General features: G+C 45.7%; 1 protein-coding gene and 1 long non-coding RNA gene across 2 annotated transcripts in view; one reads left to right on the forward strand and one right to left on the reverse strand.

The window, feature by feature from the left end:
* Positions 1–19,743, reverse strand: part of RAB30 (RAB30, member RAS oncogene family) — a 46,384-nt gene extending 26,641 nt beyond the window's left edge. Inside the window, exon 1 of the mRNA XM_075727734.1 lies at positions 19,730–19,743. The gene's annotated coding sequence lies outside the window, so the exon portion shown is untranslated. The remainder of the gene's footprint in view (positions 1–19,729) is intronic.
* Positions 19,744–21,108: 1,365 nt separating this feature from the next.
* LOC142597187 (uncharacterized) lies at positions 21,109–25,620 on the forward strand. The gene is made up of 2 exons (XR_012832003.1): positions 21,109–22,655; positions 23,242–25,620. It is a non-coding gene; the product is annotated as an uncharacterized LOC142597187 (long non-coding RNA).
* The last annotated feature ends 768 nt before the right edge of the window (positions 25,621–26,388 follow it).

The raw sequence follows: 26,388 nt of genomic DNA on the forward strand, positions 1-26,388 counted from the left end.
CGCAGAGCCTTCATCGCGACCACAAATTGAACTGTGCTCCTCCCCAAACTTCGTCCACAAAACTGAGCCACAACCAGGGATGCCCAAGCAAATTAGCTAAAGGCAACAGGATATAGCAAGGATAACTAGTTTGGATCCTTTATCTTTTGGATACGAGGCAGAAGGAAGGAGATTCATCATCATCCTTCTCCCTGGCTGGGCTGTGCTTGCAGGACTGTGGGTGAGACACCCACCTTCTCATTTACAGCCTGCACATACCAAAGTGAGGTCACTTTGTATCAAGCACGAGATAAATAACATTTCCCCAATAACTCTTCAGCTAGAACACTGTGAATTGTATCACAAGCCTCACACATTAACCCTTACCCACACCACAGAGCTGAAACGCTGAGGCTGCTGAAGTCACTGGAAATGCAACCACAACCCAGGGGACAAGGGAACACAGCTCCTTCACCCAGACAATAAGCCAAAACCAGGATCCTTCCATGCAGGACTCCAGCCAGAGCACCCCTTGGCATGCCAGTCCCACAGCATCCCTTCCCTGCAAGGGCTGCTGGCTCACACGCTCCGTCCTCCGGCAGCTCGGGGTCCCAAGCATTTCTGGATTGCTATGCACGTGGGTGGGTGCGGGGAGGGATGGGCAAGGGAGAAAGCATGGGCCAAAGGTGAATTAAAAGACAGGCAGAGAAGAAAAAGGAAAACAGAAAACCAAACCCAAACAAGAATAATTCTCTTTAAGGTATTACACCGGAGTGGGCTGACACTGTTGGACACCACACAGTTTTAATCCTTTAAGCTGAAAGGATGTGACAGAGCAAATATTTTTTCATCCCAGCTGGGAGACTTTGTCCAGAGGCTAATGCCAGCTAGTTACACTCAGGTGTTTGAGATCTTGACACACAATCCTGAAAGAAAAGTGTGTTTTGTTCACAAAAAAGATCACTTTAGCAGCTTCTTAAAAAAAAAAAAAAAAAAAACACACACACACACACTTTGACATTCTTTCTTTAGGATATGGCTTATCAAAGGAGGTGGCAGACTATGCTTATGCAGGTATGGAACATCTCACATTTGTTCATTCCTTGCAGTTCCCCAATTTTATACAAAATTATTTGGACTGCCACCACCATTTGTTCTTTAACAGAATGGGCAGTCTACCCAAAACCACTAATTGTAGTTCAAAACTCAACACAAGGCATTTTCATTTAGTAAAATACACATTTGCCTCTTCACATTCCAGTTTGCCATTTATTCCACCAAACGCCAAGCGCAGCCTTGCTGCCCCCAGCATGCTCCCATCAAGTACAAAGCAATGCACAAGCACCAGCTCCTATCGCACAGCAAATTCCCATGTTATGAACAGATTTCATGTCTAACACAGCCCATCTAAAGCAAAGCAAAGCCTTTGAGAAGTTCTATATTTATTTCTAGTCCTTTCTATATGTATTTCTGTACTACATATGACTGAAATTGAATATCCAGGACTGTACCACAAATCAAAGAAACATGATTTTTTTGTGTGCGTGCACGTATTTATCCTCTCAGCAGGAAAAAAAAGGTAAAGATGAAGACTAGAAGTCAGAATATGAGAAGACTTCCTGGCTCTGCTGACAACAGCTTGCACGACAGGTCCTTCATGGCATTTTGGATTTTATTCTTCCCTGCGTGACAATCATTATATGCATTGCTCTGAAGCGGCACTGCAAGACCAGACACCCCCCCCGCCCCATCCTGCAAAGCTCTGTGCAAGGAACTTTTGCAGTAGCATTATCTTAAGTCTTAACTTTGAAAGCAGATTTACAAAGTCACTGGTTTTCTCTCTGAAAACAGAGAGTTTGCAACGACTCGCACAATTTTATTGCGGTGAGCTAACTCCAGCAAGAACAAGCAAATTCCAGCTTTGAACCACCTTGTCAAATTACTCTGTTCCCCAATCTATTTAGTTTCTCTCCAAGGGAAGGGAAATCTTCACTGTTAATGTGCGCTGCTGCTCCCTTTTAGCATAAGCACCTCTGTCTCTGCAATAGCCACGTGCAGAACAACTTAAATTGAGCTAATTTGAACTGGATACACGTATGATAAAAAGCAAAAGAGAAGCTGCTGTGGTGATAAAGAATCCAGGCAGGGTAACAAGGCTCACAAAACCAGCTTCATCTGGACTGGGGTATTTGCTTAGCTGGCAGTACCCTGAACTGCTACAGAAGATGGTGAAAGGAAACATGTTATAACTGTAAAAATCTAGGTTTAAAAAAAAAAAAAAAAAAAGTGGTTTAAAGACCTGTGAGGCAATTTTGGGTTAGGGTTATAAAAGGAAAAAAATCAAAGTTATAGGGTGAGAAGACAGGGAAAACAGGAAGCGCAGAAGGATATGGGATGAATCTGGGATAAAGATGTCCGCGCAGATGCTGCTGGAGCACCAAGGCATGAGCCCAGCCAGCAGCACTGCAGAAAGGAGCATCCATGCCAGGCACAGCAAAACAAGAGCAGGAGAAATGCACCCCAGTGGAGACGATGGGAAGCGCAAACTGGCAAAAAACCTACCCCTAACCCTGGAAGGACACCCGCCAGCTACCTGCAGAGACAAAATCAAAAGCTTTAGGGTTACCTCTGCCAAAAGTTAAAAAATGCTCATTTTTAAAATCGCAAAGGAGACTTGTATTCTGGTGAGGCCATGCAACAGATCTGGGAATCTGAATTCAAACACTGAGCACAAATCGGGTTCGAGTGCAAATCTCAGTGCCAGCCTGAACAACAGTCACTACAACCCCAGATAACACATCCGCCTGTAATAAAACACGCATTTGTAAGTCACAAATAGGCTTTTGGTTCACTGTCAAAAGCACAAAACAATGCAAGACAATCAGGGAAAATTAGGTATTAAGTGTCAAGTATCCCATTTGTGGTGCAATACAAGGGAACAGGTTTGAGTATTGTTTTGCCATAGAAATGTAGGTTGGCTTGTGGCAAAGGCAAGTGTTCCATGTCAAAAAAAGTCTTTGTAGCCTTTGGAGTGAAGAACTTCACCTCCAGTGGAGAAATCCAAGTTTTCACTATGGGCTCACTAATCTGCTGCTTGGTTCACAGCTCTATTTCTGCTGTTCTGCAGTAGCCTCACATACTGCCTGGGGTTACAGCTGGCAGCTCCAAGTTCTCACTTAAATTGGTTTGAGTTTCTTTTCTTGGCAACCAATAACCTCTCCTCCCCCTCCCACAAAATGGGATAAGGCCTGAGTGAGACTTCCCAGGTACAATACAAGAGCTGCAGATAACGGGGATCACAAAGCACCACGTTTGCATTTCTTTGTACCTTTATTACACTTAAACAGTCAATGAAGACAGTGTGTGCTCTTCGGAGCAGGTCTGTCCTCTCATGTCTGCCCAAAAGATAGCAAAATAAGGTCCAAGCATGGTTACAAACATCATCCCCTTCACCCTCAATACAAATGCACTATTGGGACAGATCCAGATCCTGGCTGTAATGAGCATGTAGGGAATAGGAGGCCACAATTAAAAATATAATATTGTATCAAGTTCAATTATTCATTCCTCATGCCATTACAACAACCAACAATTTGAACATGAAACTAACTCAAACATTAGCTGGGCTATTTAAGAGCACAAGATAGCATCACAGACTCTATACAAGTGGCTTCTCTTTTTTGTGCACTTCTCAGACTTTTCTTCTCCCTTTATCTGTTACTTGTTTGTACCTTGGTGTGCCCAGTATGAGCTTGCTTTATACCAGGCTGTACAGAAGGTTGTATGGACTCCAACAACGTAGATAAGAGTTCTGCTTTGAGAGAATATAGTACAATTTTTTTGGTCTATCACGTTGAAAGAGACCTGTGGCGTTTTTAAAAGGCCAGAGTTACAACCCAAAAGCTTCACTCAATATTTAACTATTGCATGGAGGGAGTGTCCAAGCACACTTTCCACCACACATATGCCCACATATACCTCCTCCTTTAAGTTTCAAAGGGAGAACAAGTCATGCTCAAACAGTACATACATTTTGAATCTTTCCTCATCATTAAGGGTAACTTCAAATCTGTATCGTGACACTTAAATCCAAGCCAGGCTGATGGCCTTGCTGTACTCCATACTACACAAAAATCACTTAATAAGCATCATTTTCCATCTCTGAGTACTCCATACACTCAGGCAAGATAGGGGGGAAAAAAAACCCCAACCTAACAGATCAAGTGATTTGCCCAAGGTCAGAAATATGGGAGTAGCCCCTGTGTAGCCAGACCTAAGCCTCATGCTGTCTTCATTGGACTATTTTAGCTCCCCAGCATCCTTCCCCCTTGCTGCCCCCAACTCTGCTTTGCTTTTCTTTACTATGCATGATTTCTCTTTTTCTTCTTCTTTTCATTGTGCAGTCTTGATACCTGCCTTCCTCTGCCCTGGTATCATACTCTCTACACGCATTTTTGTCTTTTCTCTGCCAAGAAAGGTGTAATAGGGCTGGTATTTTTCTCCAGGAACCTTTTCTGGGCTGTATTCAGGAAATTCCCCCTTTTAACTACTAAGTTTTGTATAAAAGTTACAGCTACCAAAATTGAGAAGATAATTCTTTCTTCTAGCTTCTCCCTCTGGCTACTCCAAGGTGGTGGAGGACAGGTCATCCATGATGGCCAGCCTTCCCTTGGGCATCTTCACCCTTTCTCCATGCAGACAGGCCACATCCCACCGCTCTGCAACTGCCCAAATTCTCCCCTAGCCGCTAATGCCTTAGTACCACCTCCATTCCCAGACTCCAGCAGAAATGCTGTCTACCCTAATTTAATGTTCTGCAGGGAGCAATTGAACTGGTAAAGCTGTGAACAGCAAGAAAATAACTATTTTTCCTTGCACTGCAGGTTGGAAGACTCCTGGAGAGCAAAAGTTCCAGGAGCTGATGCTACTTATCTGGGAAGTTTTCCAGCTTAAAACAGACATCATCCACCTCTTCTTAAACCCTCTCCACCCCTTCCTCCAGAGGACAGCTCTTCCCTTCCCAACCAAAGCCTCCCCAGCTAGCAGTTTCACCATTTGCACATGATATTCATGTGAAGAACTGGCTTAACCTCTGTTGGCAAGAGAGCTCTTTCCTGCAGAAGTACATCAGTGAATCCTTCTAAAATAAAGTGCCTTCAGGATTAATCCAACCCAGCATCCTACTGCATCTCAGTTACTGTGACTGTCCTTCTCTGGCCTTGACAGATCTCATCTTGGATCACTGGCATCCCCATTAAAAAAAAAAAAAAAAACCCAAAAAACTGTCAAAGGACAATTTTCCCAATTTTCCTGATTTGCATCTTCAGGGTTTCCCATTGTTTGTCCTTTCATGGCCCCCCAACTCCTTGTTATTACTTTTCACATTTATTTTACTGCCTAGCCTACATCCCACTAATTATCCTCAAGGCCAAAGTAGCAGTGTCAACCACTCTCTTTCATGCATGGTCACGTCTCCCTGCAAACACCTACCAAGCTGTCTCCTGCTCAAAAATCCTGCTGTTACCTGGCCTTTCCCTGCCTGTTTGTGACGGTGACCTGTTGTCACCCACCAGAAAGAGCTGAGCTCTGCCAGCTGGAAACTATGTTTTGTGTTTGCACAGTTATTCAGGATGCAACAATGGGCCACGGGATGCTGCAGCAACACACAGCAGCAAGAGGCAGAAGAAGGGATTCTGCTTGGTGGGCCACCCTTAATTTAAAGCAGCAAGTGTCCCCTCTTGAGGCTTACCCAACTGTCCCTAAGTGGAAATGCCAGGCTGTTAATCCCATGCCACTCATTTTCCTCCAGGTCTGATCCACGGAGGATGGCAATCCCTCCCGGCTCATCGGGCTGAGACGCCAATGGCAAGTTGAAAGCATGCGGCTCAGGTTTCTTGCAAACAGCAGGAGAACAGGGAATTATGAGGAAGGATTTGAAGTGTCACAAGATGTGTTTTCAGTATTTACAGGGATTTCTCTGACTGTTCAGAGGGAGGCCCTTCCATGAAAAAGCAGAAGTGTGACGGAGAGGATCTTCACTTTCCCAAGAATGACCAAAACAAGTCATTATGAGCTTGTCCTTTGCAAGAGGACAAACAACCCAAATCACAGACTGACACACACCAGGAACCACTTCAGGGTTAGGATAAAGTGACAGATGTTCCTTTTTAAAACCAGAAGCTGGAGAGTAAAATGTCAGCGCTTTGGACAAAACCCTCAAATGCCAAACAAGCTTCACCAAACAGCCTGTACATTAGTCCTTCGGCTCCTGAGGATATCCCACACTCCCACCTCTCGCACATGAGAAATCCACCTTGTTTCAGTGTACAACTTTTTCTAATGTATCCCTACGTGTCACAACACATGTTAAGATTCAATTAATAGATTCTCCCTTTCAAAAGGGCACACGAATTACAATTCTTTCCTTCCCAGGAGGAGATAGATGCTGATTACAGGAAGGTGTTCTCCATAACAATTCTCCTCCTAAATCATACCAATTGCCTTGTCCATTTGCAGTATCATAGAATCATAGAATTGTTTAGGTTGGAAAAGACCTTTAAGATCATCCAGTCCAACCATTAACCTACACTACCAAGTCCACACTAAACCAATCAAGGGCAGACTAGACTAAACCATGTCCCCAAGTGCCACATCTACCCGTTTTTTGAACACTTCCAGGGATGGGGACTCCACCACCTCTCTGGGCAGCCTCTTCCAATTCTTGACCACCCTTTCCGTGAAGAATTTTTTCCTAATTTCCAACCTAAACCTCCCCTGGCACAGCTTGAGCCCATTTCCTCTCGTCCTGTCGCTAACTACATGGGAGAAGAGACCAACACCCACCTCACTACAACCTCCTTTCAGGCAGTTGTAGAGAGCGATAAGGTCTCCCCTCAGCCTCCTCTTCTCCAGGCTAAACAACCCCAGTTCCCTCAGCCGCTCCTCATAAGGCCTGTGCTCCAGACCCTTCACCAGCCTCGTTGCCCTTCTCTGGACACGCTCCAGCACCTCAATGTCTTTCTTGTAGTGAGGGGCCCAAAACTGGACACAGTATTCCAGGTGCGGCCTCACCAGTGCCGAGTACAGGGGCACAATCACCTCCCTGCTCCTGCTGGCCACACTATTCCTGATACAAGCCAGGATGCTGTTGGCCTTCTTGGCCACCTGGGCACACTGCTGGCTCATGTTCAGCCGGCTGTCGACCAACACCCCCAGGTCCTTTTCGGCCAGGCAGCTTTCCAGCCACTCTTCCCCAAGCCTGTAGCGCTGCATGCGGTATCGGAAGAAAAAAGACCCTTATTATTAGCAACATCTGAACCACTAACCATCAAATTGTTTGCATACTGGACATGTTATTTTTTTCTGCATAACACTGCTTGAATCCCCGTAACACCTTCACGAAGTGCCGTTAACATGCAAACGAAAAGTTCACACTCCTCCTTCTCGTGGTCCTACTTGAGATGGTACACAATTAGTCATAAAGCAAAGGTAATGTAAGAATCAAAACAAGATAGGTTGGTTGCACATGTCACAATAATGCTTGCAAATCAGTCTCTCCTCTAATTACCACAGTATTTCCATGAGGAATCGATTACAGCAATATGGATGAATGGGATCCTAAAGCTGAAAAATGTACTGGATTAAACATTAATGCAGTCATTGACTATCATCAATATATATATTTAATGGAGGGGTGGGGCCTAGCAAAATATAGAATTGATTGTTTTTTAAATATCTAGAAAGACCAGAATCCTGGACCCAGAGGCTTTAAAATAGTCCCAGCAACACAACATACCAAAAATATAGCCAGGTGGATGAATTTATAATTATACTTTGTGTTTTGCTTTTGTTTTGTTTTTATTGATCCGTGTAAGCATATAGCCAGGCAGGAAGCCAAGCCTCAAACTGTGCTCTATTGACTGCTGAGGTCTCCATTAGCCCAGGGTGCTCCAAGCAGAAATACTGGTTTGCCCAGACCAAGCCTAAAAATGATACAATGCAACCTCTTCTCCATACCAGGCAAGCTTTGGATAAACACTGCCAAACAAGCATCTGAATTCAACAAAGTCCCTTCTCCTTAAAGTGTTATACACACTTTAACCCTATTTTCTAAGGAAAACAAGCTTTTGCAATCATCTAGCCTGGCCAACAGACTCAAGTTACTGAAGGAAAGACTGTTGTGGCACAATTACAAAGAAAATACAATTTCTACAATTTCTGTGACCAACAGGCAGCTGGGATGAGCCCCAAATTGGCATCCATGCTGTAAGTTGGGCTGACCCTTGCCCTTGCCATTTTTGTTTGACTGCTGCTGTCTGGTTGCTCGGGACACAAATGCCTGTCCACCAAAAGAACACGTAGCAGCCATGCATTTCTTCTCCAGATGTTCCTGTCGTAGCTTCCAATTGTAGCTACTCATTTGTGTTACCCAGTTTCTAGACCTCTCTGTCTTGGTTTTTAGTGGTTCTGAGCCCTTGAAGCTTCAGTACTCAGCCACCAGAGTTAAAAATGCTGAAAACCTCTCCAAAATGTGTTCCTGCATGGGACACAAAAGCTGACGAACCTCTTGTTAATAAATGATTTGACAACTTGAGCCTTGTGTCTAGTCTATTAAAGCAGGCATATGTTATAGTGGTCCAGCAGATTACACCCTACACAGTGGCACTGTTTTGTTTTACCTACCTTTGAGGAGCTAAGATACCCAACTTAGTCTTATACAAGGTCTGGCCTCCCTATCAAACTGTGAGACAAGCATCTTGGAGCACTTCTGAATCTGCCATCTCTCTCCAGTGATGTATCTGGGACCTACAATAACAATATCCAACTTCAGACAATCCAACTTAGGTGCCTACAGTTCAGGGGAGAAGCCAAGGCTCCATCATTCAGTGAACAAATCCAACTGAACACAACAAATCCTTAGCCAACATCTTTGCAAAGGTATTTACACTTTCTGAGAGGATTTAGGGTTAATGGGATTTCAGTTTGAGACTAAGTTATCTGGGTTATACTTTCAAGTCTTTTGGATGTACAGAGCAAACTCCAGGTGACTGTGCCTTTTGCCTCCATAAGAGGAAGACATTACACAGTCAGTCAAACCAGCCTAAGAAACCACTGAAATCGCATTGTTGTACCACAGCATTTGAATGAAGACATCCAGAAACGCACATGTTCTGCAAGAAAAAAACCCTGGGAGCTAGCAGGGCTCTTTCTGCTCATCTGGAATTGAACCAATATCACAGCACCGTGGGACTGCAACAAAAATGCCATGTTTCACATGAGAGTCACTTGATCTCTAGGAATCGCTGATCACATCAAAGCTGAAAATCACAATTCAGGCAGTGTCATTTTGTCTTTCTATTCTTCTGCCTGTGTCACCTCCACTGTTTGCAGTATTCCTTCTCTTTTTTGCTATCCTCCCGCATATGGCTGCCAGCTGCAATACCCATCACACAGCACCCTCACTGATAGCTGATGGCTGCTAAAGCAATATTTACACTATGGTTTGCATTACAGTTTATAACATTCTTTGGAGCTCTTCCAAAGGAAAAGCCCCACCGTAAATTGAAGTTATTATTGTCATCTGCAGGCTAAGTCCAGTTAAGAATTTGCTAGCGCTCACTGTGGAGACTGCAGATGTTTGAAATACCGATCAACGTACAGCAGAGCAGCTGAGTAATAAACTTCCTTGACATTGCCCGTAACACTTTTCTTCAGCGGCATACAATAGATTACTGATGAATATTCAAGGCATCCCTCTGAGGTTATCTCCATTTTACAGATGGAGGCAACCAAGAGACAGAAAGTTCAGAAGTGGCTTGCCTATAAACACAAAACAGATGCAGAATTCAATTGTCTTGCCTTCAAAGACCAAAACACATCCTTCTAGATGAAACTGCAAATTATATACATTGATCTGCAGTGAAATTAAGGAGACACTCATTCCCCAAAATCACTAATGGCTATTCCCTCCCCACCCCAAGATACAGCACTGGTTACTCACATCACAGTAATACCCACAGATTGCAGAGAACTGCAGATTCTCACTGTACAAAGTAGGGACTAACAGATAAAAGCGCTATCCCAAAGACCTTAACATGGATAATAAAATTCGATCTATACATAAAATACAGGAACAGTCAAAAAGAGATGAATGACTCAAAAACTGCAGAGCCAGAACTGGGAATGGACCTGTCCTCCAGAGTGTCAGACACACAACTAAATTCATTAAATAAGCATCACCCAACATTGCCCAGGAGATATTTTTAAAGCCTTGTTCTCTATCTCCAAGAACTGATGTCATCAAGCAAAATTGTGAATATTGTGAAAGATGTGTTAACAAGATAGAAAGAATTTTTATGTGGTTTCACACATTTTCCAGCAAGGAGTTTGACATTTAAGCGGGATGGCCTGGTTACTAATGGCTACTCTACGAATTGATGCAACACGCTCACCACCACGATGACTGACAGCTGCAGTAAACAAACAATAATTCACGCCAGGTTTTTCCTCCCTGTGGCGACAGCTTTTGTAAAACTGCAGAACTTAATAAGACACTTTATTTAATATTTATTTCGCAATCAGCCTCCTTTATTCTAACAGAATTAGCCTCAGCCCACAATGAATGTTTTCCTTGGTTATTTTGTTGTGCAAGTCAATACTCAATTTACTTTAAATTTCTTCAGGTCCAAATTTCTAACTAGGGGGGATTTGTTTTAAAGAAGCTGGTTTTAGTTATTATTCAATACCAGCTAACCACCTGCATGGCTGCAAAATGAACCAGCCTGCAATGCTCTCCCCCAAAAACTTAACCTAGCAAAAAAGAATAATTTTAAGATTGGCTTTAACCAACCAGTTTCCCAATCCAGAGGCATAACAGGTTAGAAACGACACTGATATAAATGGGATGGCCATTGGCAAAAGACTGAATGTTTACAATGAGTATGGTAAAATTACTAATGATGGAAGCACAAATGTCTCTGGTCATGAAGGAGCTTTAAAAACTCCCCGTACTATTCACATCTGCAGTAGAAAGTTCACAAATGGACCATAATAACCACATATTATGGCATAGGACAGTGGAATCTCAAGCATCTCCAGCACAGGGATGTCCAGCGTGACCCAGCAGACACTTCTCACAGGCCATGCATTTGAAGACACTTCTGTCAGTGCTGCCTGGTGACATGCAGGGACCAACTACCTGCACTGCTAAGTGCTAGTGCACCAAGACAGTTTTCCTGCAGAACTGTGACAACAGAACTGCTACTTAAAAAGAAAGGAAAAACAATTTCCTAGTAGAGGGAAACAGTCTACCATATCAAAAGTAGTTTCCAAGGTTCATAAACATAATGGAAATACCGAGAAGTACCTCAGGATCACAATACAGATATATTTAAGTTTGTTTTCCAGTTTTGGGGGGAGGCAAAAGATACTTCAGAATCCGGGGTTAGCAACTGCTAAAAAGACACGGTGTTTCTGCATCGAACATAACTACATCCCTGCAAGAGATGGTCAGCGTGTGGCAACACCCAAGAGCAGGTCACAAGACAAGAGGAAACCTCATTCCTACAGATACCACAAAGCAGTTCCCAGCCGAGCCACATGCTCACACCTCCCTCTCCTAAATAGGTCGAGCAGAAATCCTGAAGTTAATAGCTTGACTCCAGAGGTTCCCCTTGGCCTGCTGAAATTAAGGAGTTAACAGAAACCTGGGTTTATTTGCGAGTTTTCTATGTGCGCACACACACAACCATCCATCTATCTGAGCAAAATGCTGCTACCATATTTTAAAAATGTGAATGCTGCTGGCTTGAAGAAAATGGGCACAGTTCCCTTTTTAGAAGGAACAAATTGTTCAGAACAAGGACAAATGCAATAGAGAGAAATCAGGCACCGACTTTGCTTCTGATGTTTCAAGCTTCTGGTACATGCAGCTCGGATACAGTTTCTGCATGATTTTTTTTTTTTTTTAATAGACTCACCGTTGTTCAAGAATCACCCCATAACTACTTAATGCTCTCAAGAGCAAATATTTACAGTGGGGATTTTTATATTATCAGATATGTAAGAAATTAGAGGGTGCCACAATCTTCTGTTGGCTACAGACAGGAGACAGCTATTGCCCGCAGGGCCAGAGTAATTGCAATGGTGCAGATATTCACTTCACTTGAGCTGATTTTAGATAGAAAACATGGAATTAGCTGCAAACTGTGTTAAAACAACCCCTTGGGAGTAAAAGCACTTTTCTGTAGCTAGGCCACAAAACCAGAGATTACAGAGAAGAGGAGCAGAGCCCAAACCCATCATCACACAGGTTGAACTTGCTGCTACATCTCCAGTCAACCAGGATGTGGAACCTGGTGCTGGAAACAGCCACCTCGGGGTCCTTGGCAGCACACAGATGTACAGAAATCCCAAACCTGCCCTTAGGCTCTCATGAAAGCTACAGATTACTCCAGTCTTCGCTGGGGTTTTAATTAAGCACATTACTGCAGGTTTATCTGAGTTAATACCTTTTCTCCACAGGACATGCTGCACCATGAACTTCAGGTGAGATGCAAGACTAAAAAGGCTAACGTTATTTCCTTAATCTTCTTCCCGATACACAAAAATGAACTGATACTCCCACAGCAATTTCAGGATGAAAGAGAAAGGCTACCTGATTCTCACCTCCAGATACTACTCGTCTCAGGATGGAATAATCCAATTTCTCCAGAGGATCTAACAGGGACACCAAATGACTTCAACCCTACATTTATTTTTCAGGTATTTGAGTTAATAGCTATAAAGCAAGAACAAAAAAAAAAAAAAGTTGTGTTTTTTTTTTTTTTTAAGTGGCAGTCATCTCCTCTCTCAGTTAATCAAGTTCAGTAGCCATTATAATAAAGCTTGAATCTCCAGTGTTGGAGAAGACGAAATGTAAAACTCCCTTCTGCCAGCAGAAAGCAACAGGAAAATAAGACCACATAGCATGCAGACAGACCTCTTAGGGGATTTCTTGAGGTTACTAACAAGAACTCAGGTTGTCCAAGAAATAAATTTATATACAAGTTTGTCTTACTACGTTTTTAAGAAAGTATGTCATTTTAAGTAAATATTCCCATGGTGCAGCCACAACTGTCATGAAAACACCATGCGCTAGACCCTGGAAGCATAAGAGAAGGCACCATGCAGAACTTCTCACTAATTAGACATAAAGCTGGCTTCCTTTAAAAACTTGTTAGATAAAAAGCCTTGACTGATCTATTTTCTGTTACTCTGAGTTCAGGCAATGGAATTTAAATCACAGAGAAGTACTAATGATTATTTTTCAAGTCAGCTTTTCATTACTGAAAGCATTCTTTGCAACACAGCAAACCCAAAATCTGTGGGGTTTAGAAACATGATTTCTTTTCTAATCCTGGCAATCCCTTTCACTTGTTCTTTGATCGCCAAGTAAATCTGAACATTGGCATTCACCTCTCAACTCAAAGCATCGATCTTCATCCTGAATATGGATCTGGGATTTTTCTGGACCACAGATTTTTCTAGATCTCCCACCACTTTTGTATCTATGGATGAATGGATATTTAGAGCAAAAGAGTGACTGCTGGAAAGACAGGAGGGCTTGACAAGTTCCCATGCCTTAAGTTTCATCCACCGCAGGGCAGAACACAGGTGGGCTGGGTTGCTAATCAGACACGCACCCCTCTTTCCACCCAACATCTTTAGTAACCTGTTCCCTATGGGCATCACATCTTCTTCAGACAAGTCTCCATTTACGCCCGTTCACAGCATTACCTGGATTCATTTGTAGTCAGGGAGTATCCAAGCTTCCAAAGGTTACTGCTGAACATCACTACATAGAAGAAAAGCAAAGGGGGAAGGGGAGGTGGGGTGGCTGCACTGGAGCAAGGAGAGGCTTAGGCAGATGGAAAACAAGCACGAAGAAAGAGGATGGGAAGAAGCCTGTCAGCAGTTCCCATCGACCTGGTACTGTCTCAGTAGTGACACCCCAGCTGAAACATCCCATATAATCCTGTACAGCTTTGTTGGAGAGCAACAAAGCTGGTGAGAGGGCTGGAAGGAGTGTCCTATGAGGAGCAGCTAAGGACTCTGGGTTTGTCTAGTTTGGAGAAAAGGAGGCTGAGGGGCAACCTCATTGCTCTCTACAGCTGCCTGAGGAGGGGACATGCTGATCTCTTCTCCCCGGTATCCAATGACAGGACGCATGGGAATGGTTCAAAGCCGCGCCAGGGGAGGTTTAGACTGGACCTGAGGAAGCATTTCTTTGTTGAGAGGGTGGTCAAACACTGGAACGGGCTTCCCAGAGGGGTGGTCAATGCCCCAAGCCTGTCAGTGTTTCAGAGGCATTTGGACAGTGCCCTTAACAACATGCTTTAACTTTTGGTCAGCCCTGAAGCGGTCAGGCAGTTGGACCAGATGATCCTTGTAGGTTCCCTTCCAACTCAACTATTCTGTTCTAACCACTTGATTACCCTGGAGAGGGATCCCATACTTCCACAGCCGGGTAAGGGAGCGATCCGTCCTGCTGAAGCAATAAAAGCTCCTTTTTTTTGGATGCAAGGGGCTGGGTCCAAAACACTCTTGAAAGCACACACAACTGATTGCTACTGCAGGATGTGAGAGTCTCATACGCAGTCAGATTCATTTTCTTCACTGTTCCCAACACATTGGCATCAAGGCTCAGCACCAGCCTATGGGATGGTAGTTCCATGAAGATTCCCTTTTGCAAACAACAGGCTGGATTTATATCAAGAAATATTCCCACTTTAAATGCACACCTGCTGCCCTTTGAGTAACTGACCTACTGCTTAATCAAAAAAGCAGAGCTTAGTTTTCAGTAACTTCATTACGGACAAGCAGCAGCACAGTGCAGCAGTGGGTCGGGCTGCTGGGGCCCTGCATTAAGCTCCTCTCTCCGTGGAGAGCATCTTTAGCAGTACAGAGTTACCCAAACACTGCTTGACATCTGCACACTTTGGCATCTCTAACACCTTCCCCCCCCCGCCCTTTTAAATTCACCCTGCAGGATACAGTCTTTTGAGAAACCATGTGCAAGCTCATCTTTTTTCACGCCAGCACAGCCTTTCCTCCCCTTCCTCTTCTCTTTCCCATTACTCTTTTCAAGGTCCAAAATAAAACACTATTCAGATATTTAAAGGTTACAGTTAACTTTTAGCTCAGCAGTACCTAAAAGAAAGCATTTCTGCTAAAAAGAAAGAAAATAAACAGGGTATCCTGTGATCTGTAAAAGGACAGCAGCAGATTTCCGTGAGGCTCTATCTATATCAAGCAAAGCAAGACCTTATTGAAGGTTTTCTCCTCTGTTTGTACAAGTATTCCCTAATTATCTCAGGAAACTAATAGCTAGGTTAGTTTAAAAAGGTGGTTTAAATTTTGCCTTAAGTATATTAGGGAGCAGCGCACCTCTTCATACAGAGAGAAGTGCAGTGAGAGCAGTAACTCCAGGCAAGGCGAGATGACAAATTGCAATTCAGTCTCAAGCTGTTTGCAACCTAAATATCTATACCCAGCTCAATGCAACAAAGCTGTCTAATGATTTTCATCCACGCAGGGTGAAATCAAATGACATTATAACACAAGTCTCACTAATTCCTTCTTCAGGGCCAATGTTTAATATCACAGATTCGCTATGAAACTACTGTAACAGCAACAGACTTTAATGTGGTCTTGACTCTGTATTTAAAACACTGACAATGATTTTAAGGGACAAGTTCATCCTTGTTCTGCCCTAATTAATTCAACATATTAGCACCTGAGGAATATTTGATTCAACCCTCTCAGTTTAAATTCATGATTTAAGCATAGGCTGAGCAAGAGGCACCAGGGTTATATGACAAACATGACAGATCAGTTGTTTCACACTGTAAGAGAACCATTAAAAATAAAATGAGGATTTAGTTAGTTATTGACAGAATCACTGGGAGGGAAGGGGGAGTAAATGACTTGCTGCAAAATGAAATTACGGAAACTAGAGAGTCAATCAAAACATTGCCGTAGGTCATCTCATCTGTCCTCCAGCCAAAGCAGGGCTGCTGCTGAGCATCTCTGCCCCAAGGGTTGATGTTTTTGGTGTCAGAAACCCATCTGTAGTACAGAAGATGATTTTATTGTCTCCTAAATCTCCTGCTCTGAAGTCTTGCAAGCACCCGTGCAGGCTTCCCCGTTTAAACAGCCTCATGACTGCGAGGTATGACCACCCTGTGCTGCCTTCTGCTCTCCTGCCATGCTAACCACCCTGTGCTGCCTTCTGCTCTCCTGCCGTGCTAGCCACACTATTGCAATGAATCTCTCAAACTTTCACATTGCCTGGGTGGCTATTTGGCAACATGCACAAACTAGCTCCTAGCACGTTCCCCACTCCTCTTTCTGTACTTTCCAAGAGCAAGGCTTGCACTCAAACTGCTGGTCCTGCCCTAAAAAAAAAAAAAAAAAAAAGACAATATGCCTTAAAAGGAATTTATCTAATTCTCAGCTATTACAATTTCTTGTTTGGTTATATTTTATGTAAAAATAAGAAAATGCCAACAACCCCATACCACACAGCAAAAAAAGCTGCGGATACACCTGCCTGGGACACACCACAAAACTTAGAGCAAGCACCTCAATTTGCCAACTGATGGATGCCAGCTTGGCTATCACGGCAAGGACCAAACAAGAGCAGCTCCAGAGCTAAAACCAGGAGCTCTGCAGCTTGCGTTGGAGAGCCCCAGTGCTCCAGCTGAGGCTGCGAGCAACATCTACCACCCACAGGTGGGCCTGGGAAGAAGAGGAGCACACAGCCTAGATGGCAAACAGAGGAAAGCTCTCTCATGGAAGGGCGACAAACAGAGGTTCATTTTGCTCACAGACACCTTTCTCCCACTCCTCGCTTCTCACCTTCTCTCCCTGCGTCTGTTTGGGAAGCAACTGCTCAGTTCCCCCCAAAGAGCCTTCTTCATCCATCCACCTCTCCCTTCAGAAACTCCAGTTGACTCACTAGACCCCAACTCCAGGCAACAACAACAACAAAAAAAAAAAAAAAAAAATCACTGTCCTCTCATAGCTCAGCTCTGGAGCAGAGAAGAAAGTGAAGCTTAAGAGGCAGCAAGTCTGTCCCAGCTCTGGCTCCTCCAGGTTCCCCTCAGCTCACCAGTCTTTGGGGCCCTGCACACAAGAAGCTGGGAGACACCCAAGCGTCCCAGGGCAGCTTGAACCTCTTTCTACAACAGTTCTGGGATGAGCAATTTAATACAGCGCAGGGCACGTAGGGTGATGCTCATAAAGCCAGTTTACAGAGATGTGATTTCTGGCTTTACTAAGAAGCCAATCGATGGCAAACTGAATTTGGTTAAGAACAGGACTAAAATACAAGAAAGCTGTACAGGGTGCGACCACAAGACCATCTAGCCCTGAATCCCCTTTCAGACACTGGACACTAGTAAGAAATTGGGGAAAAAGACCAGAGGAAATGTTTGCTGCCTTCCTGGGGTAGTCTCTCTGCTTCCAGCAACTGGCATCTCAGGGACTTCTTGAATCACAGTAAATGCATACGTTGCATTTAGGTCTTTGCAGGATCAAGACTCAAATTACTCAAGAAGAAGGGCCCCTTAGCTCATCTGTGCTGTTTTCAGAGCAATCACTCATCTATTGAGTGATTTGCAGCTTTTGGTCCTTTTTTATGCATCTGTATTTCTGTTGCTGCAAGGCAAAATTTCATCTTATTAATAGCGTACATTTCCGAGCTACATTTTTAATCCACTTCTTGCAGTAGTATAATATAGCTTGAAAACACCAGCACACAAGACAACATTGTCACAAGTCTTTCTAAATCAAATAAATATGATAATTTGGAAAAATAATAAAACAACCATAAATACCAACACATACTTGTAAAGATATACACACATATAAAGATGAAAGCAGAATTAAAAAGAGGGACATCACAAAAATTTCATTACTTTTAAACTAAAAAAAAAATCCCAGCCATGGATTCCCTGCTTGTTCTCCACAACTTCTGTATCAATATTTCCCAGAACAATTCCCAAGCTACACTTTAAAATTATCACTTCATTTCCAGTGCCTTCTTTCCATAGGTAACAAAATCACTGCTATAAAACTTCTCCTTTTACAGCCAAGATGGGAAAACCCTCTATTAGATTACCCATTCCCTTGTAAAATAAAGAGGAAAATGCCATTCCAGGAAATAAAAGTGTTAAAAAAAGACCAACCAAACAAAGGCAACCACTGCACGCAATGTTGTTCTTCCCCTTTGAGTCAGTAACAAAGAGGAAGGAAGGAAAAAACACAGATAAAATAAATGCAAGGAGGAGGTGTGGATGCAGCATGTTTATCCCACCTGAAGAGGGGAGGCTGTAAAACGCCGTGCACTGCATACGGACACCCCAACCACCGCCTCGGTGTTTGCATCCACTTTGATCAAACCAAACAGGGAGTTTCATTGTCCCCACTGCACTCATGTCACCCTTCCCAGCGCTGAGATTCCAGGGAGTCTGCCAGAGGACACACAGTGCCAGTTACACAAGAGAAGCGCAGAAGCAAATATGCAGCAGAGGAGAAGGGAAAAAAAAATAAAAAATATCAGCTCAGCTGCACGCTCTCTTCCTGCTCTCAGAACAGCCTCCAAATGGGGTTTTGGAGCAGATTAACTTTAAAGGGCACTGAAAGATGCTGACAGATTTGAGGCAAGCAGGACCCCTCTGCGTGCACGCATTTCACTGCCACCCAGCACAAAATTAGATGTCTGGGGTCCACGAGCAATTGCAGCAATGATGTAGTTACAGAAGGGGAAAAACCTCCTGATGTTATGCACTAAGAAAAAAAAAACCTAGTATCTTGCACTAATATCATAGCACTGTGCAAGTAAAGATCTGAACTGCATCTCGCAAACAGCAAAGAACAGGGAAACAAATAAAAAAGCCACGCTAAAATGAAGCTCTGCTAGACCACAAAGTTTTAAAAAAGTTTAAAATATACACGCTTCTTGTATTTATGATAAAAGGGAAAAAGACCAGGGTGAGAGTTTGGAAGTCAAAATAAACCATGGGGCTGTCCAACCGACAATTTTTAAGATGCATACTCATGCTATGGCTTGGAAAAGAAACCTGGACCAACTGCACGCAGCCGGAATCGAGAGCCAGTTTGATTCAAAACCCTCCCATTTCCCCCAAAGACGGGAGGAATGGGGGTGCCAGACCTCAGAAGCCGCCCGACACAGCGCAACGGTGCCCCAAAACCCATCCTAAAACACACCTCGCTTATTCGACTCTCCAAAAGGTCGCGTTTATTTCTTCCCCGCCAGGAACCCCGGGTCTCACAGGCGCTCAGCAGCACTTAACGACAGCAATTAAAAATCCATCTTTATTTTCCGCTGTTACACGGTGCGGGCGGCAAACGGGACGGGCCCCCCGCGCCGGCCGCCGTTCAGGACCGCGCAATTTCGGGGCGCCCGGAGCATCCCGAAGTTGCGGGAGTTTCCCGGGCGCTGCGGGACGCACCGGCCGCCGGGCCCCAGGGGCGGGGAGGGGCACGCAGCCCCCCACTATTTCGCTAATTTAGGGGTTTGGGGGGGGGGGATCCCCTCTTTCTCAGCAATGCCAGGGAAAGGCGGCGCAGCCCCGCTCGGCTGGGGGGAACGCACGGTGCGGGGAAACGCAGCGGGAGACGGGGGGGTGCGGGGGAAGGGCGGGGGGGACACACGCACAAAAAAGAAGAGGGGCGCAGAACTCACCTGGTTTGGGATTTTTCCTCCCTCTCCACGACCATAAAACGAGGCGGGAGCCAGGAGCCGGTCACCGGCGATGGGAGAAGGCTGGCAGCCCCGGGCCGCCCCAAGGCGGGGACAGCGGGGCTGGGTGCGGCGCAGCCCCCGCACACCCGCGGGTGGGTGCTGGGCCGCCCCCGGCACGGCACGGCACGGCACGGCGCGGCGCAGCCCGCCGGGGATGGGTGCAAGGCAGCCCGCTCCCCCGGCGATGGGTGCTGCCCGCCCGCCCCGCGCGGGGCAGCGCCCCGGGATGGGTGCAGCGGGCTTGGGCGCAGGACAGCCCCGCTCGGAGATGGGTGCTGAGCCCCCCGGGATGGGTGCTGAGCCCCCCCCAGGGCACGACAGGGCCACCCCCGGGATGGGTGCAGCGGAGCTCGGTGCAAGGCAACCCCCTTCGGGGACGGGCGCAGGGCCGCCCCCGATGCAGGGCAGCCGCCGGGCCGGTGCAGACGCCGGTGCAGGAGCGGGGCCGCCCCGGGCCGGTGCCGGGGGCCAGAGGCGGGAGCAGGAGCGGGCCCCCCCCGCCGAGGCCGGCGCTGGCAGCGGGAGGCGGCACCGGCGGAGCACAATGAGCGGCGCGCGCCCCCGCGGCCGCCCGCTGGGCAATGACATCACCCCTCTCGCCCGCCGGGGCGGGGCGAGCGGCCGCGCCGCCGCCTCCCCATTGGCTGGCGCCCGCCGGCAGCGGGGGCTTCTGGGGATTGTAGTTTCGCGAGGGCGGGCGCCGCGCGGTAGCGCGCAGAGCGGGGACTCCATCTCCCGGCAGGCACCGCGCTGCGCGGCCGGGGGGCGGGGGGCGGTGGCGGCTGCCATGTTGATGGCGCGGGATGCTTTTAGCTCGGGAGGAGCGGCCGGGGAACCCGGTTAAGATGTCGGAAAAGAGGGAGGGTGGGAGTCAGGTGTCGTTTCAGGGGATAGAAAGAGTTTTGCGCGAGGGGGTGAGAGAGAAGGAGGAGGCTGGGGGGTGGCTGAGGGGGCGCGGCGGGCCCCGAAAGACAGCGCATAGCGGCCGGGTATCCTTCGGCGCCCGCCGGCGCCTGGTTGGGCAGTGCCTCTCCATGGCGGGTGGGAGGTGGGAGCCTGTTCTTGGCGCTCGCCCCCGTTGCGGGCCGGGGGGGGCCGTGCGCCCCTGGCAGCGGGGCCGTGAGGCAGGCGGGGCGGCCTCGGCGGCGCGGGAGCGGCGCCCGCGGAGGTGGGTGTGTGGGGGGAGCTGGGGCGGGTGAGGGGGGCTGCTGGTCAGGGCTGCGACGGCAGGCTGGCGGCAGGCTGGCAGCCGGCTGCGGTGCCTGTCGGGGCTGGGGCGGTGCTGGTTTTGGAGGGGGAGGCGGCTGCGGTGGCCTTCGGGGTTGTGCCCCTTGCGCCCCCCGGGGAGAGCAGCCCTGTGTGGGGCTGTAGGTGCTTGTAGGTCCTTGCCTGGGGTGAAGTACAGGCCGCTTTAAGGAGCGGAGCTGAACTCTTGGCCTGGCATTGGCAGGGGAGGCCCTCAGAGGGTAGGCTGGGACGTGCCCTTGTCACACACCAGCCGACAGCCCGTGCTTGCTCATTTGGGGCTTTTTTTAAGGGTTGTGGGTTTTGCCTGATAACTGCAGGAATAGTGTTTGGCTGTTGTAGATCTGTGGCTTCGTGTGACCGGCAGAAGGAGCTTTCCTCCCTCCTGAAGGCAGCTGTCCCCAGTGTGTCCACAGAGGCATGAATTAACCTTGACAAAGCTGAGAGAATGGATGAGGTGGTGTAAGAGCTCTCAGCATGGTATGGGAGCAGCCAAGCTAACTTGCTTCCCTGTTTTCTTATTTGTGCTGCTTGTCTAGCGCTTGGCATGGCTTAGCCAGCTGACTAGGTGCTGTCTGAGTTTTTCAGCATACCCTTTGGCTGGCTTGTAGGAGGTAGGCTAGATTTTGAGCCGTAGGTTGTAGACTTTCCTGTACTGAACAACATCCCTGCTTGTGCTAGTCTCTGTGTCAGGGAATGGGAAATAACCCATTCATCAAATGGGAGATTAATTAAAATCTCTGTTAGGCTTAAGAGGACTGGAGTTCCTTGAAATAACGTGTGGAAAATCTTTGCTCAAAACTGGGAGGGAGGACACTGAAATTATTGCATGGTTTGTGGAATAACACCATTTCTAGTTACAGCTCATTCCTGTGAAATAAAGTGCTTTATTACTTCAAGAAGATACTCCATTGAAAAGAGTTGTGAAGAGTTTTGCAGGCTCACTAGAAGTCTTGACTAAAGTCCAGCAGTGGTATAGCTCAGGAAAAAATGGGGTTACAAGTTTTTATTTAATACTTTGGCTCCTCCTGGAGGTAAGTACAATGCATTTGCTCAGGATATTGCCTCACAGTAACTGCATGGCTACAGTGCTCTGTTTACCCCAGGATACACTTGGATAACAGAGGAAGGGTGTCATGAGATGTTCTGTGGTGCAGTTACTTAATCTGAACCTTGCAGCCTTTCAGGGTTTGTTGATACTACAGCAGTGTGTGCCATTATTCTATCTTTAAATGCAGCGCCCTCCAGTTAAAGCCTCTGAATCAGTTGCTTGCCTTCCTGTAAAATGCCCGGTGTCCTGGGACAGGAGGTGCTTCTGCCCAGCCCCAGCTTGTCCAGTTTTGCCATACTCATCACTGAAGAAAAGGAGTGGAGGGAGTGTAATGCTCTGTTGCTGCTATAACTTTCAGTAATAGTTGCATAAATCTGAAGAATTCTGAATTACAAGTGCAGCCCCCTTTATTTCTTTTCTCTTTCTGATTCTTCTGTATTCAGACACCTTTAGATAGGTGTGCTGTGGGCAGAAAAAGGGCAGTGGCATGATGACTGCTGTCACGACAGTTGCCCACCGTAGACTTTAAGTCTATGCTTATATCTGTGCAGCTGATACCAAGCAATGATGGTAAGTGTTGCAGTGGGATAACGGGGGGGGCTTGCTTGTCTTTTCTATAACTGGCGGAAAACATATATGTGAAATCTTATCCAAGATAAGTTTGCTGACCTAATGACATTAGGGTTTGTTTCATACAGTGGTTTAGAAACAATTGCTTTCACCTGCATTGGTTCCCCATCTTCCTCCCCTTCCCCCTTGTGTCAGTGCTGCTGCTCTGGGGAGGAGACAAGGATGCATCGTGCTTTACAGATAATTTTATTTCATTGTTTGCACCATGTTTCTTTATCTGAAGAGGCAGATTTCACTGATGGCTCAGCTAAGAGTTGCTATAGCAGATTGAAATGTAGAAAAAAGGGGTTGACTTCAGAAACTACCCAAATGAATGCCTGATGCAAGAGACAAGTAAAATAGTTTTCTCCGTGTATAGTTCAATTTCATCAGTTTGGGGGTGTCTGATACTTGTCAGTGTATGAATTATGCTTACTGATCACAACTTGTCAGAGATGTTAATGATGAAGCTTGTGTTGCACGTCTCAAACTTGGATAGTCTGTTCACCTGAAAGAGCTAATGACGAAGTCTTTTCTGACCCAACAGGTCTTAACTGCAAGATCCACAAGAAGTTTGCAGTCCTATTGCAGAAATAAGTGGTGTCTCAGCATTTCATATGAAAAGACTTAAGGTGACAATGGAATTGAAAGCCTGCCTTTGGCATTTCTTAAATGCATGGGTATACTCTAGTTTAATACTGTTAATGAAAACTTGCTCCAGTGTCTGTGTGGTCCTGAGCCTGTGAAGCTGATAGTAGCCAAAGTACAGACAAATCTATGGCAACATCCTACACTGCAGAAACTATGGGTTGTCTTTTACTAAAGTGATTTTGGTCACAGTGGACTCAGGTAAGCAACCACCCAGTGTCCTGAAGACCAGAAGCAGTTGCAAGACCTTGCAGGAGGGATGCAGAGGATGAGGATAAGTAGGAATGTGTGATGCCTTTGCTCAAAGAAGAAATTGCTTAATCTTAAGTTTGTATGTAGAAACCTGGCTTCACACCTCAGCTTTTGTTCTCGTAAGTTCTTGCTGTTAATGAAAACTTCAAGGATTTGGATGGTGTAAATTGAGCCTTCACTGGATAGTATATCAAAACCAGCTCTACAGTCTGCATGAGGAATACATGAATTTACAAGATTAAGTGTACAAGTATGTTATGAGATAACATAATTTTCAAGGTGTCTGATGATCTGCTGTCATGGTGTCAACATCCATGTCAGTGCAGCATGGAGAACTGGCGGGATGTTGGGGTTGTCTCAGTTCTTGCAAACTGTCAGGCCTTACATAATTCCCAGTATGCGAATTAGCTGGATGAAAAAGTTTTCATGTGCACTCATGCAGGGAGCGGAATATGGTTTCTAAGAGCGATTGATACGATCTATGCTAGTCGTGGTGTGTAAGTTTTGTTCTAAAATCCCATTTTCTTAATTATCCCAGCTATAAAACTTACTTGTCCACAGTCGCCTTGGAGGAAGGAGGAGAGCTGAAGTGTCACTGACCAACTGCTTGCTTCAAAGCCTGTGGGGGAAGGGTGTCAGCTCTCTCACATTAAAGTTACTGCTCAGGTTCTGGAGGCTGAAGAAGCTGCTATGAAGGTTTTTTGTTTGTAATTGTCTCCTATGGAGCTATTTCCCAAAGAGTTAACTGGAGGTGAAAGGTGAGCGAGTGAATTCAGCTGGGTAGAATAGGTAAGTACTTCTATCTCATGTTATTGTTTCCAAAGCATCTTAACAATATAGAAAAATGTGTTGTCTACTTTGTTCTTAAACAGGGAGAGCTTGGAAAAACACTGGTAAGAGTGGAAGGCTTTCATGCCTTTTTAAGTGCTCTCAATGAAATTGTGAGGAGGCAGCTATTAAACCAATTTCTGGAAGAACCTAGTATTTCTGTATAGCCAAAAAAGTTTGTAAAGCTTCCCTGAAAATCATTCTAGTGACTAATTATGAAGTGTTAACTTTTTTTATCTTTCAGCACAAGAAGAGCTCTCTAAGAGTGGTCAGGAACCTCTTCAGGTAGCACGGACATGTTCTTCGACTGAAACATGGCAGAAGTTTGATAGCAGTTACAAAACAGGAAAGGGTGTGCACGCAGGCTCCTGCAGGTCCCTGGGTTCATAAGAATTGGTTCTGAAAGAATTCCATTGTAGTAGAGAGAAAAACTGTTTTCTTCCACAACTTCTAACTCCCTTGAATTTAAATGAGAGCTCATCTAATATTGAAACAGGAAGTTACTTTTATTGTAGATACTGGAGAACAGCATCGGAATAGGGGACCTAAAAGTGCTAGTCAGGGCACTGTGATGGGCCTTGGAAAAACTGGAGGTAGTTGGAGTACAAGAGGCGCCAGCTGTGGGAAGGTTGCTTTTGGGAAGGCACACTAGCAGTGGGGGAGACATGCTGAACAGAGGAGACTCAAAAGTTGAGTATGTTCTGCAGCTGTTTCTTAGCTACATATGGATATACACATATATACACACATGGATGGCCCTCTTAAGGTGGGATGGCATAAGATGACCACTGAAGATCACAGGGTTGTAGGCAGACCATATTTCTCTTGAGAGCATATATGCAACTGTCCAGAACCACCTAAATGGCTTCAGTTCTCATTAAGAGTATTTCCTGGTTTAAAAATGATAGCTTTGCTTGGTCCCCAAACTTGTGCAGAGCTGTCTGGCTGATTGCAGCAATGCACGGAAGATAAGAAGCCTTCCCCACGCATGGGCTGCTGGAGACCGCCGTGCAAATGTGGCTCAGATGGGCTCCAGGGCCGAGTGTAAATCCTTTGGTTGCCTCTGTTCTACTGCGAGATACACAAGGGTGCACCTCAGCGCTTCCACGTGGAAGGAGACACCACTTGGGCTACGCTGGCTCAGATGCACTGCCCTCTTCAGCACAAAACGATAAAACCCTGCATTGCACAAAGCAGGTAGGGGTGTCGGGCTGAGGTTATGCTGGGTGTGAGCCTCGCTCTGTTGCCTCTAATCCTGGAAAGGTCTATTTTTGTTGTGTATTTGTAAACTTGAGTTGGTAACTGATAACCTTTCAGCCGATGTGCATGTCTGTACCAGACAAGTAGTCCACGAGCCGACACATCCTCAAGCATGGTACTGGCTTTTACCCCTTTAGAAAGGGGGAGTCAGCAGGGAATTTTTTTTTTTTTTTTTTGCAGGGTCACAGAAACTCTACTGAAATCAAAAGCCCACTAAAAATACCTTTCTGGAAAGAATACATTTTGGGAAATGAATGCTGTAACAAAGGCAATGTCAGCCTTCAGTTACAGCAATCTTTCAACACTTCCTTATATCTGTTTATGTTTTGAGGTTTATAGGAAAAAGTGTTGGACACAGGGAGAGTGTGAAAGCCATAACCACAGGTAAAAAGTTAATTTGAACAACTGGAATCTTGTGTCAGGTTATGCACCGTTATTTATTTTCTAAGAAAGTCCTGCAACTAAATAGATAATGCTGGAGTCCCTGGTTGTGCATGCTAGTGTCCTCAGCTTCTCCAGCTGTTTGGATGCCAGTGGTGCAAAACTATATGTTGCTTCCTGTATGATTCATTTTAAAATACAAGCTTCGGCAGTGCGAGGAGCTAAACAACAGTGTAACAGTCGGAGCATTCCTTAACACACACAAACTATTCCCTTTTGGGTAAGTAACACTGCACTGTGAAAAAGCACATGACACCGGGGAAGA

Source organism: Pelecanus crispus, chromosome 1, assembly GCF_030463565.1.
Source record: "Pelecanus crispus isolate bPelCri1 chromosome 1, bPelCri1.pri, whole genome shotgun sequence".
NCBI lineage: Eukaryota > Metazoa > Chordata > Aves > Pelecaniformes > Pelecanidae > Pelecanus > Pelecanus crispus.